The following is a 12,141-nucleotide window of genomic DNA, read 5'->3' as shown; positions in this document are numbered from 1 at the left end:
TGAAATGTTGAAGGTCACGTAAAGTGAAATACAATGAAATGTAGACGTTATGAACATGAATAGATGTGTATGATTGAATAATGACAAAAAAGGATAATGTATTATGATACTAGAAGTACCTATGTACGTAGAACATGTTATGACTGGGCGGGGCGTACTCCTTGCCTAAGGGCTTGTTGAGAAAGGCGAGTGCACTAGTAGCTTCAGATGTGGTAGTAACTGCATAATACACTAAGGTAGAGGAAACCTACTTGTATGGGCGGTTAGATTTCCCTATCCTTAGGGCTTTGTCGAAAAGCTATTGTTGAACGGTGTGAGTACGAGATCAATTTAACACTTGAGGGCTTGCTGAGTAAGGTGAGTGCTCTGGTATGCTTCAGTAGTGACCTTCAGGTTATCTAAGTATCAGAGTAGAGGGGTGCTACTTGTATGGGTGGGTAATCACCTCTATTCTTGGGTAATCTTGTGGGTTAATTCTTTGCATGTGTTTGATTATGTTCAGAGAATGTGTTCAGTGTTACGTTAATGTTTTTCCAAATGTTATTAAAATGATATCTATTTACCTCATGTTAGCCACACGCTGTGTTTAATATATTGTTTCTTCCCTTAATGAGATGTGTCTCACTTGAATATGATGATTTCTTTTCAGGACATCCTCGAGGTCGAGCTTAGAGAGCTCGAGGGTATTTAGCATTTTTTAGGAACATAAAGATAAAGGGTATATGTTTGTTAATACTTGGGGATGTATATATTTTATGTTTTATGTTGTTATGTTTTAAGTCTGTTGAGAACGGAATGGTTGTGAACATACTAAAATGTTTTGGAGATTTGTGTATTTATGGAAATGCAGGTGTTGGATGGATATTGTGAAATTTAGATAGGGTTAGTAAACTCTAGTATTACGAAATTATGGTATTATAGGATTATGTTGTATGGAGATTTTGTTTATGTTTTTTGCTGCATATATATTGACTTATGGATTATCAATGATTTTATCAGGTATAACGCACCGAACCTGAGTTTAAGGGTTCAAGGCGTTACACCTATTGTGTCCAGTCGATTGACCTAGTACTGAATTTCATTATGCGCTATTTTTAAAAGAGCTCAGGCGACTAACCCTTAGGCTTAGTCAACTGATGTCTATGTTTTAAACATTTAACAGCGCTGATATTGTTTCCAAATTTGATTTCTTGGTTTCCAAACTCAAAGAAAACTTTGGGAAAATAGTAAGAAACCTTTTTGCACTATATAAACTTTATATTTTCGCAAATTATATTAACACACAATATACATACAATTCAAATTTTTGAGTTATACTACTGAAAGTTCTCCTGAAAGAATTGTTGTGTTCTTGCTGAAATTACTCATGAATTTCTGATTCAATCTCTCGAAATACACATTCTCTAATCAAAATACCGGTGATATAATCTCGAGCTTCATCTTCTTTATTAATTTTTGTTGAATTATATTGTGATATTAACTTGTACAAATCTACTCTAGCTGAGAGTATTTCATTGTATAAACAAAGTTGTTTCTTGTTTTTGTTATTGACGATTCAAAGACTTTGAATCGTTGCCTAACGAGAGGTTTGTTCTCATTAGAGAGGCGAACTCTACCTTGAACGGAGAGAGGTTTACTTCACATGGTAATGAAGTGGAAAGGAAATCCTCACAGTGGGTTGCTTGAGGTAAGGACGTAGGCAGCTTGCCGAACCTTGTAAAAAATCCCGTGTTAAGCTCTTCTTCCCTTACTTTTTCAATTTTTGCAAGATTATAACTTGCGTGTATGTTTGTATATTCATTGAGTACTTGCTGAATATTAGAAGTTTGCTGAATATTGATTTTGGTTGTGTATGAATAAAGGAACTATATTGGTTGTGTTGATTGGATTGAAAATTTAGACAAGCTTTGATTGCTAAAATTTTTAATATAAAGCTGTGGTAAAACAAGTTTGAAATTGTTTTTTCTATTGAGGCAAAAGTGGTAAGATACTTAATATTGAATTATTGAAATTGTATCTTGAGATTATTATTGATCATCACTGAAAAACTGATTTTGAATATTGCTCAACCATTGAAGTATTGAAGTTTGGATTTAGTTTGTAATTTTATATTTATATTTATATCTAGGATTCTCGAATTTCTCATGTTGTTAACCGTTGTCTTCCTCTTTCAAATTAGCCATGAGATATTCAGTTGATGTTGATGGAGATATTGGTTTTATATTCTCGGAGGCTGAGATGAACAAAGTGGCAGAAGATTTTAGGTTTGCATTGGTTCTGAAATTTTTGCGATCTAGACTATCCATTGATGTTATCCGTTTGAATATCATAAGGTCGTGGGGCCTTTTGGAGATCCCTTCTGTTAGTTTCATGGATGATTTTCACGTATTGGTTCAGATAAAGAATGAACAAGATTTTCTTCATGGATGGTCTCGTGAAGGAAGGATTTTGGCTGGATTTCCGTTTTTGTCTTTTTCGATGGACAATGGATTTCAACCTAAAGTAGGAACCATCCTTGGCCCCTCAATGGTTATTTCTCCCTGGTCTTCTGATGCACATGTACAAACCTGATTGCTTACAAATTCTAGCCACGAGGTTTGGTCGATACCTCAGAACTAACAATGCTACGCTTAATCGAACTAGGGCTACGGGTGCGAGAATGTGCGTGGAGGTGGATTTATTGGCAGATCAAGTGGATGCTTTCCCAATTGTTGTTTCTGCAAATCAAAAAATTTGGCAGGAAGTGAGGTATGAAAAGCAAGGATTTTATTGTGAGAAATGTTATAGATAGGGGCATTCAAAGGTGGTATGCCAAGGGGGTGAAAGGAAATAAAAAATTGGGGATAAAAGTAAGGATACGGAATATGGTAGACAAGTAAATCGAAAAGAAGTTTGTCGTGTGAAGAAATTGGATAAAGGGAAGGAAGTTCAGAGAGAATTGATAGATCCATGCATTATCGAAGAACTTGTAGAGGGGGCTCATGCTCAAGAGGGTGCAACGACATCACAAATTTTGCCAGTGGTTGAGACAGTTCCGCAATGTGAGATGGAAGAGGGGGAGTTTGTCCTTGAAGATCTGAGGCCTGAAGTGGAGACTTTGCAGCGAAATATAAATCAGTATGAGATTGTGCAGAGGGAGGAGAGTGTTGAACTAGTCTTGGGTGCTCCTGACGCTGATATTCTGATAGTGGAAGATGACATAGTAGTGCGTGATCAGTTGATGACGTCTAGTAATATGGTCACAAGAAATTTTGGAACAAGAGTGTACCTTCATGGCCAGGTGTGTCCCACGTAATTGTGAATCGGATAGGGAGGTGGAGACAAATAATTTAGAGAAACTCCCTTTGGAAAAAGGCTTTTGTTCGGATGATGATTTATATGTTCCGATTGTTAAGTTGAAGGATATTAATGGGCAAAGTGAGAAGAAGTCTTAACGGGTTATTACCCATCCAAAGAAACTTGATTTATGATTAATACAATTCTAGTGTGGAACGTGCAGGGTTTAGGCACGTCGAAAAATCGTTTACATAAGTTAATGAGGAATTTTTTTCCTTCTATTTTGGTTCTTTCAAAGCCATTTTTCTGATGAAAGTCTGATGTCACAATGGGCTGACTTTCTAAATTTTTTGAATTTTTGTGCGAATGCTTCAATGGGGGGTAAAATTTGGGTATTTTGGGAAGAGGAAGTGCACTTTGAGTTACAACATATGTCTAATCAAGTTATTTCGGGTATTTTTAGTTATGTGGACCAGATTTTCTTAGCTTCTTTTGTATGCTAAATGTCGTCAAACAGATTGCTGGGAACTTTGGAATGATTTGGAGTTTGTAAAGAGGGATGATTTCCCTTGGTTAGTGGCGGGAGATTTTAATATTATCCATTTAGATTCGGAACGTATTGGTGGTCATATGAGGCCGTTATCGGCTATGGAGGAATTCAACAATTGCTTGGACAAACAACATGTCTTGGTGTAATGGTCATAGTGGTAATTCTCGGAGTTGGGCAAAACTGGATAGGGTGCTCTATAATTCGAATCTTCTCCAAGTTTTGCCAAATATTTATTTTGAGTATGGAAAGAGGAGGACTTCAGATCATAACCCATTGATTATTTGATTTCATAGAAATCAGCATCGGTATGGTCCTTCTCCCTTCAAGTATCAGAATATGTGGAGCACACACCAGTATTTTAAGTCTTGAATGGAGGAAGCCTAGAGGGAGGAGTCGCATGGTTCAGGTTTAGTTAGACTTTCTGGTAAATTGAAACATACGAAAGTTGCAATTCGAAACTAGAACAAACAAGTTTTTGGGCATGTACAACATAACATTAAAAAATTGGAGGAAAGTATGGAGGCTCTAGAGGCTCAGCTTCAGGAAGGGTATTCGCTGGAAATGGAGGAAGATTTTTTCCTTACTAAACTCGAGCTGGAAGCATGGGAAAAGAGGGAGGAGATTCGTATTTCTCAGCTAGCCAAAAAGAAATGGTTGGAGGCGGGGGATAACAATACAAAGTTCTTTCATGCATTTGTGAACCAAAGGAGGAAGAAGACTATGATTCATTCATTGAAACTTCCAAATGGAGAAGTGTTGGATTCTATGGAAGCTGTTCATGAGGGTGCAGTAAGGTATTTTCGAACGTTCTTACCAGGTGTAGGACCCAATCGAACAGCTAACCTTGTTGATATAATATCTCCTATGGTTTCTAAAGAGGAGAAATATTGATCTTTGTCGTGAACCGTCTGAGGTGGAGATAAGGGATGCTATTCTTTCTATCCTGAGAAATAGTAGCCCAGGTCTGGATGGTTTTGGCTCGACTTTTTTCCAAGATTGCTGGGATATTGTAAAAGAAGACGTGATCGATGCAGCTAGAGATTTTTTTGCTGGATCCCCTCTTCCTAGATTTTATTCTGCATCTTACATTGTTCTAATCCCAAAAGTTTAGAATCCTCAGAGTTTTGACAAGTTTAGTCCTATTAGTCTTTGTAGTGTTATCTACAAAAAATTTTCAAAAATTATTGTTGCAAGGATGACAAGTTTATTGTCTGCCTTGATTTCTCTAGAACAAGGAGCTTTCATTCCTGGTAGAAGTATATTTGAAAATATTTCTTTGGCACAAGAAATGGTTCATTCTCTACATAAGAAGTCTAATGGTGGAAATGTAATGATCAAAGTGGACATGGCTAAGGCATAAGATAGGGTCGATTGGGATTTTTTAAACTTGGTTCTAGAAAGCTTTGGTTTCTCACGAAGATTCTATGGTTTAGTGGCAGAATGTGTTTCCTCTCCTTAGTTCTCTATTATGATGAATGGAACTTATAAAGGGTTCTTTAAACCTTCTCGAGGGCTTCGCCATGGAGATCCTTTATCTCCTTATCTATTTATTATTTTACAGGAAGTTTTCTCTTGACTTCTAAAGAAAAATTTTATGGAGAATAAGATAGGGGCTTATTATCATCCTCGTGGGGCGCCTTTGGTATCTCACCTTCTCTATGCGGATGACATTCTTATTTTTTCCAATGGCAAGAGAAGTTCCATTCGTATACTAATTAAGACTTTGAAGAAGTATGAGGATTGGTCTAGTCAATTGATAAATAAAGAAAAGTCAAGTATTTTTTTGTCAAAGAGAATTGCTTTTGCTCGGAAGAGATCTCTGTTAAGGATGATTAGCTTTGCGCAAGGAGGTTTTCCTGCTACATATTTGGGTGTTCCTTTGGTATCGGGTCAGCTTACGACCCATATTTTAGAGCCCCTAGTTGATAAATTGAGGAAAAAGATAGTGGGTTGGAAATTTAAGCTTTTATCTCAAGGGGGCCGCCTAATTTTAATTAAGCATGTATTATCATCAATGGCGGTTCATCAATTGGCGGTTTTGGACATTCGTATTACTGTCTTCAAAAAGATAAATTCTATTTTATCAAAATTTTTTTGGAGTGGAGTAAATGACAAAAGGAAAAGGAATTGATGTTCCTGGTCTAATATATGTAAGCCTGTTTGTGACGGTGGTTTGGGTGTTAGGGATTTGAAGGAGGTAAAAAAATCATTGCATATGAAGTTTGTGTGGAGATTGTTAACTATGGATAATCTGTGGAATCAATTCTTTAAAGCCAAGTATTTGTATAAGAAACACCACTTGAGAGAAATGAATCTAGAGAATGGAACCAGATTTTGGAGATCGATTGTTCGTGTGATTCTTGAAGTTTTAGAGTATGTCCGTGTTCAAATTAAAGAAGGGTCGGCTTCTTTCTAGTTTGATCGTTGGTTAGCCTCCAGACCCCTTTGTGCTAAGGTTCAGGAAATCAGTAACCATAAGCTTCGAACTCGAGATTGTTGGGATAGAGATTGGTGGAATGTTGATTTATTAGTGGATCTACTGGGTGAAGATCAGGCTGAGGAAGTAATGAACTCTACTATTTCTTACAAGGAGGGTCCAGATACAGTAATTTGGGAACCTTCAACAGATGGGAAATTCACCACGGCAAGTGCTTGGGAAATTATAAGGGAGCACAAAGAGGAATTCTCAGTTGCAAAATGGATCTGGCATCCTATGTTGCCAAAAAGGGTGTTAATTTGTACGTGGAAGTCTTGGTTCGCTTGTCTTCCGGTTGATACTCGTATTAAAGAAGTAGGTGTCCAGATAGCCTCTCGATATGATTGTTGTTCAAATGCCAAGATTGAATCTCTAGACCATGTGTTTTGCACCTGATCTTTTGCTCAGGAGGTATGGAAAAAAGCAGCAGTGGCGTTGGGTGTTAGTTGTATGACAACGAGTACTTGGAAAGGCAGAGTTAATGTCTGGTTTAGTTGTGCAAGATGGGCCTCACAGTTAGGCATTTTGGTAGATCTTATACCTAGTCTCATCATTTGGAGACTTTGGACTCGTCGATGTAGAGCCAAGATGGAATCAATTCATGATTCGGAGAGAACTGTGTGGCTTGATATTAAATATTGGCTGAGATCCATTTCAGACAAGTTAAATAAATGTGCACCTGCTTCTTGCACGAATATTCCAGTCCTTCGTGCTTTGGATATTTAAGTAAAAAATGTGGGAGTTCGTCTTCTGCATGTAGTCATATGGTGTAAACCTGGGATAGGTTGGGTTAAGTTGAATGTGGATGAGAGCTACAGAGGTTACCCATGGAATTGTAGTGGATGCGTGATAAGAGATGAAAAAGGTTTATTTAAAGCAATTTTTTCCTCATTATTGGGTTATGGAACAAATAACATGGTTGAATTGAAGGCGAATTTTAGGGATTAATTTGTGCAAAGATCTCGGATTTGATAAGGTGGAGATTGCATGTGACTCTGCTTTGTTGGTTTAGTGGATAAATTCTGGGAAGTGCTCGGTTTGGAACTTATGGGAATTGTGGGAAGAACTTATGCTAGCATTAAGAGACATACAGTTCAAAGTGGAACATGTTTACAGGGAGGCAAACAAAAGTGCAGATTTCTTTGCCAAACAGGGTGAATCTGGTATTTCTTGATCATATAGTTGCCAAGATGATCTTCCTCAGCAAGTCAGGGCAATAATTCGATTGGACTTGTTGGGTTTTCCTTCTTTGCGCTTATGATGTTTTGTGTTATTACACTTTTAGTGGTTTAGTTTCTTAATTTTTTGGTTGCTGGTGTTTGGTTTTTTGGTTTGGTTTATGTTGGTTAAGTTAGTTTTAGGGTCTTGGAATTTTGCTTTTATTGTCCCAAAGTTTCAAAATTGTAACCACAGTTTTCCTCCGCCATAAGTGAGGGGTTTTCTAATAAAGTTTATGAGGTGCCGCCCTCTTTTACCCAAAAAAAAAAAAATCTAGGATTCTCGATTGGTATAGTACGGTCGTCGTTTAGATTGTGATTGTGTGATTGTAGTAATTGAAATTAAAAAGGTAATAAGCAGTTAAAATTCTGCAAAGAAAGTTTTAATTACCCAATTCACCATCCCTTGGGAGTACACCTTTAATCTGAATTATGTATATAAATATTGTCCAGTTTATCTTTATAATTAATCTTTAAATTTTGAGCAAAAAAATGCTAACTTCTCATGAGGTTTGATAAAGAAATGCTAAATTCCTTTGAGATTTAAGAAATTATACTTCTTTACACCTTTGATTTTTGAAACACCTATACTCCTCCCACACATAATGGTCAATTGATGATGCAATTTAAGTATTATAAAAAAAAAAATGTTCAACAAGGTGCATAAGATTTTTAAAACTTCTATTAAAATCTAAATCTTTTCACTAAATTTTAAGAAATATCAAGAAGATTTTTAAAATCTCAATTAAAATTTGCATCTTTTTGTCAAATTTTAAAGGCTGTTTGAAGACTAATTAATCATTTCATTTAATAAAAAAAAGTGATAATTAAAGACACAATAGCATAAACCATTTTCCTTATTTTAAACTTCTTTGAGAAACTCATAGTTGCACTAGTGTTACATGAAGTAACCATGCGTTTAAAGATTCATTAAAAGAAATCCACTTAAATGGGATCCATTAATGCTTGGCTTGGGAGAGATTGTCTTCAATGAATTCAATTGAACTGGCCTCTTGGATATGGTGCACCATTTGGTGGTGATGCAATATGTGAAACTCATTATGGTTTGGCCACTTGCAAAACTTTTAAGGAGTTCTATAGTTAAATTAATGAAATGTTTTAATGCTTTTGATAGGGAGTGACCCAACTCGTGTCCCCAACTCGGCATTTTATTTTTACCACATCTCTCTTATCCCATTTCAAACTTTTCAAAAGTATTGCTAGGCAAGTCTTCCAAGCACAATTCATGAGAAAAGGGGAAAATAAATAAAATATAAAGTGGGATTAGTTATGGAATTTGAAAAATAAAAATAAAAAAAGGTGTTTCTAATTGTTCGTATGCGATTAGTTGTTGCCCATCTAAGAGTTTGAGCACATTATATGTACAAACATTTAAATGGCGAAATTTACGCATGCATAAAGTGTAAATACCGTTGACCATGTGATAGTAATTGTAGAGCACATTTATGTTAAAACTAGTTTGAATTCGAACAAAGAATTATATAATATATAAAATTTCAAAGTTGAATATATAGACACTCAAGATAGTCCGGGCCTTTTATAACCAAAATAAAAAAGCATTTTATTTATTTCATGAAATAATACAAATACAAAAAATAGGAAATACAGGAAAGATAGAAAATACAAGGAAAGGGAGATGCAGAGATTCAAATTTTACATAACAAAGAAAAAAAATACAAATAAAAAGAAAAGAATAAAAGAGGCAAATAGTAGGAAGTGGGCTAGCAATCTTTAAATCTGCAATAATTTTGACCCTGCAAAGAAAGGAAAAACGAGGGTTCAACATGTGCCAAAATCAGAAGTAAAGGTGATTGGCAGGGATAATTTAATTTGAATTACTAATTGATCAAACTATTCATTTGTTCTAAAGGTTATTTGAACAATCAAAGTTGATTGATCAAATCAGAATTCAATTTAAATTATTCCTCCAAACCTATAAATAGAGGCTTCTGAAGTGAGAAAAGAACAGTGATAGATTCACACAGTAACATTCACTCAAAGGAGGTTATTTTGACAATATTGGTAAAAAGATTAGAGAAATTTTGATTGAAGATTGAGTCCAAAACTTTGGGAGAAATTGTACAGAATTTGAATTGCGAGGTCAGAGGCATTTGGGAAGTTTTAAAAGTTACGATTTAGGGTGGAGGATTGCAGACAAAACCGAAGGGAAACTAAATATTGGAGGAGTTGAAGACCAAAGGATGGTTTTACATTTTTTTTTTTTTTTTCATATTCAATCCATTAAGAAAAATGTTCTAAAAATGAACCAAAATACGAATCCAACTGGTGGATCTGACCCATTAAACCGAGTCCATTGACCTGATCCACCAAAACCCGGTTGACCCCGCCCATTTGACTTATAGACCCAATGACCCGAGACCCAAGTCCAATTTTGACTTGGGTCCATTAACCTAGAATTTATTTGAGCCCAAATTTGTTTTAAATAAAAGGTCTGGCCCAAGTCCTTAGCCCAACTATGGGTTAAACCCAAATCTTAAATTCAAAGCCCAAAACCCAAATCCTCAGCCCACATATTGGATTGAGTCCAAGCCTTCACTCAAAGCCCAAAGCCCATGTGTCTGAGCTGAATGATGGGTTGAGCCCAGACTTCAACTAAGCCTAAATTTTCAAACCCAAGCTTAGAGTGTTTAAGCCCAAGTAATTGGTTCGAACCCAAATCTTTAATTCCAAAATCCAAGTCCACTAATTTACTGAGATACAAAGCCCAAGTTTCAAGGCCCAAATACCAAAGCCCAAGTTCCTAAAGCCTAGTTGGCTCTCAGCCCAATCTTGGGTCGAGCCCAACTCCTCTGGGCCAAACAAGAATCAACTCAAGTCCTTAGACCCAAACAGAACTTGACTTCATGCCAGACCTAAACAAAATCCAATTTAATCTCAGAACCAAATAAGACCTAACAAACCCTAATCCAAACAAACTAAGTTTTAACTTAGAATAATTCAAATCAAATAATTTTATTGATTCATGAGAAAATAAAGGAAAGCAAGGAAAATGAAACTTATCTAATCCTGTTTTGACTTTGGTGGCTCGAAGGTTTCTGTTTCCTTCATGTATACCTAGACCTGCAAAATAGAAACAAAAAATGAAAATTAAAATTTAAAAAAAAAAAAAAAGGACAAAAAGAAGATCGTAAAGAAAGGATCTACAAAAGAAAAAAGGGAGAAGAGAGGTGAGAGGAAGAGAAGAGAGGTGATAGAGTACGAAGAGGGTTGAGAAAAAGAGAGGAGAGGTGAGAAAAAGAGAGTGCAGAGAGCTGAGAGACGAAAATAGAGGAGAAAAGAAGTGAGAGAAAGAGAAGAGAGCTGAGAGAAGGAGAAGAGAAGAGAGAGAAAGAACACGGTGCCAACACCCCAATTTTAACCAAGCTACCCCAAGAAGACCCAGCACAATAAAAGCTAACTTTGGGCCCCGAAAATTGGCGGACCCTTTTTGAGAAACATGATTGAGTCCTAGTGTCCTAAACCGAGTCCTGGTATGTTTTCAATGAGTCTCGGTGTCTTAAGCTAAGTCCCGATTTGTTTTCAATGAGTCCCAATATTTTTACTGAGTCCTAGTATGTGTTAAACGAGTCCCGGTGTCTTTACCAAGTCCTGGTACGTTTTCACCGAGTTTCGGGCATCTTAGAAAAATGGAGTTCGGGTCCTTCTATTATCGGGAAATTAAGTTTTAATTTTCGGCCGAATCTCTTTTCGAGAGGATGGGGTTCGACGATAAAAATACAAAAAATAATACAAAAAAGGAAGAAAAATACAAAAAAGGGGGGGTATAGCTATTAGTGTAATATCATCATCATCATCATCATCATTATTATTATTATTATTATTATTAGTACTACTATTATTAGTTTTATTATTATTACTATTATTATTATTAGTATTGTTACTATTACTATTATTATTATTATTAGTATTATTACTATTATTATTTTTTATTAGCATTATTATTGTTATTATTATTATTATTATTATTATTATTATTATTATTATTATTAGTTGATTATTATTATTATTATTACAACAACAACAAAAAGAAGCAAAAGCAAAAAATAAAAATATATAAAAACTATAGGGCAAATGTGTTGGGTATGTGTATTTTTAAAAATAAAAATTGTACACTTCCCCAAAGGGTGCATCCCATTTTGCCCGGGGTACATACCTTGGGCAAGCGAAAGACAAAAAAATAAGCTTATAAAAGAGGGGGGAGGCAACCACTAGACACACACACTACGCACTATTCACCCCATCAATTGTCACTGCGCGCACACTGCCCTCTTGTCTCCTTGCCCCCTCCCACTCTCTTGCAGCCACTTTTCTTCTCCCTCATGTACCAGCCCAGCTCCAACCTCCCTCCAGCTCATCCTCATTCTCGCAAGCTCTCTTGGAACCAGCATCTCCACCAAAACCAACCCCATCTCTGTAACTCTAGCCATCGTCGGCTCCCCCTCACACTCGTCACCTCCTCTCTCTCTCTCTCTCTCTCTCTCTCTCTCTCTCTCTCTCTCTCTCTCTCTCTCTCTCTCTCGTCCCTCTTGCAAACCCAACCAGAACCACCTCCAGGGCCGCTCCCTCTCCACAACAACCTC

Source organism: Malania oleifera, chromosome 3, assembly GCF_029873635.1.
Source record: "Malania oleifera isolate guangnan ecotype guangnan chromosome 3, ASM2987363v1, whole genome shotgun sequence".
Taxonomy (NCBI): Eukaryota; Viridiplantae; Streptophyta; class Magnoliopsida; order Santalales; family Ximeniaceae; genus Malania; species Malania oleifera.
Note: the sequence above shows the minus strand (reverse complement) of the source record.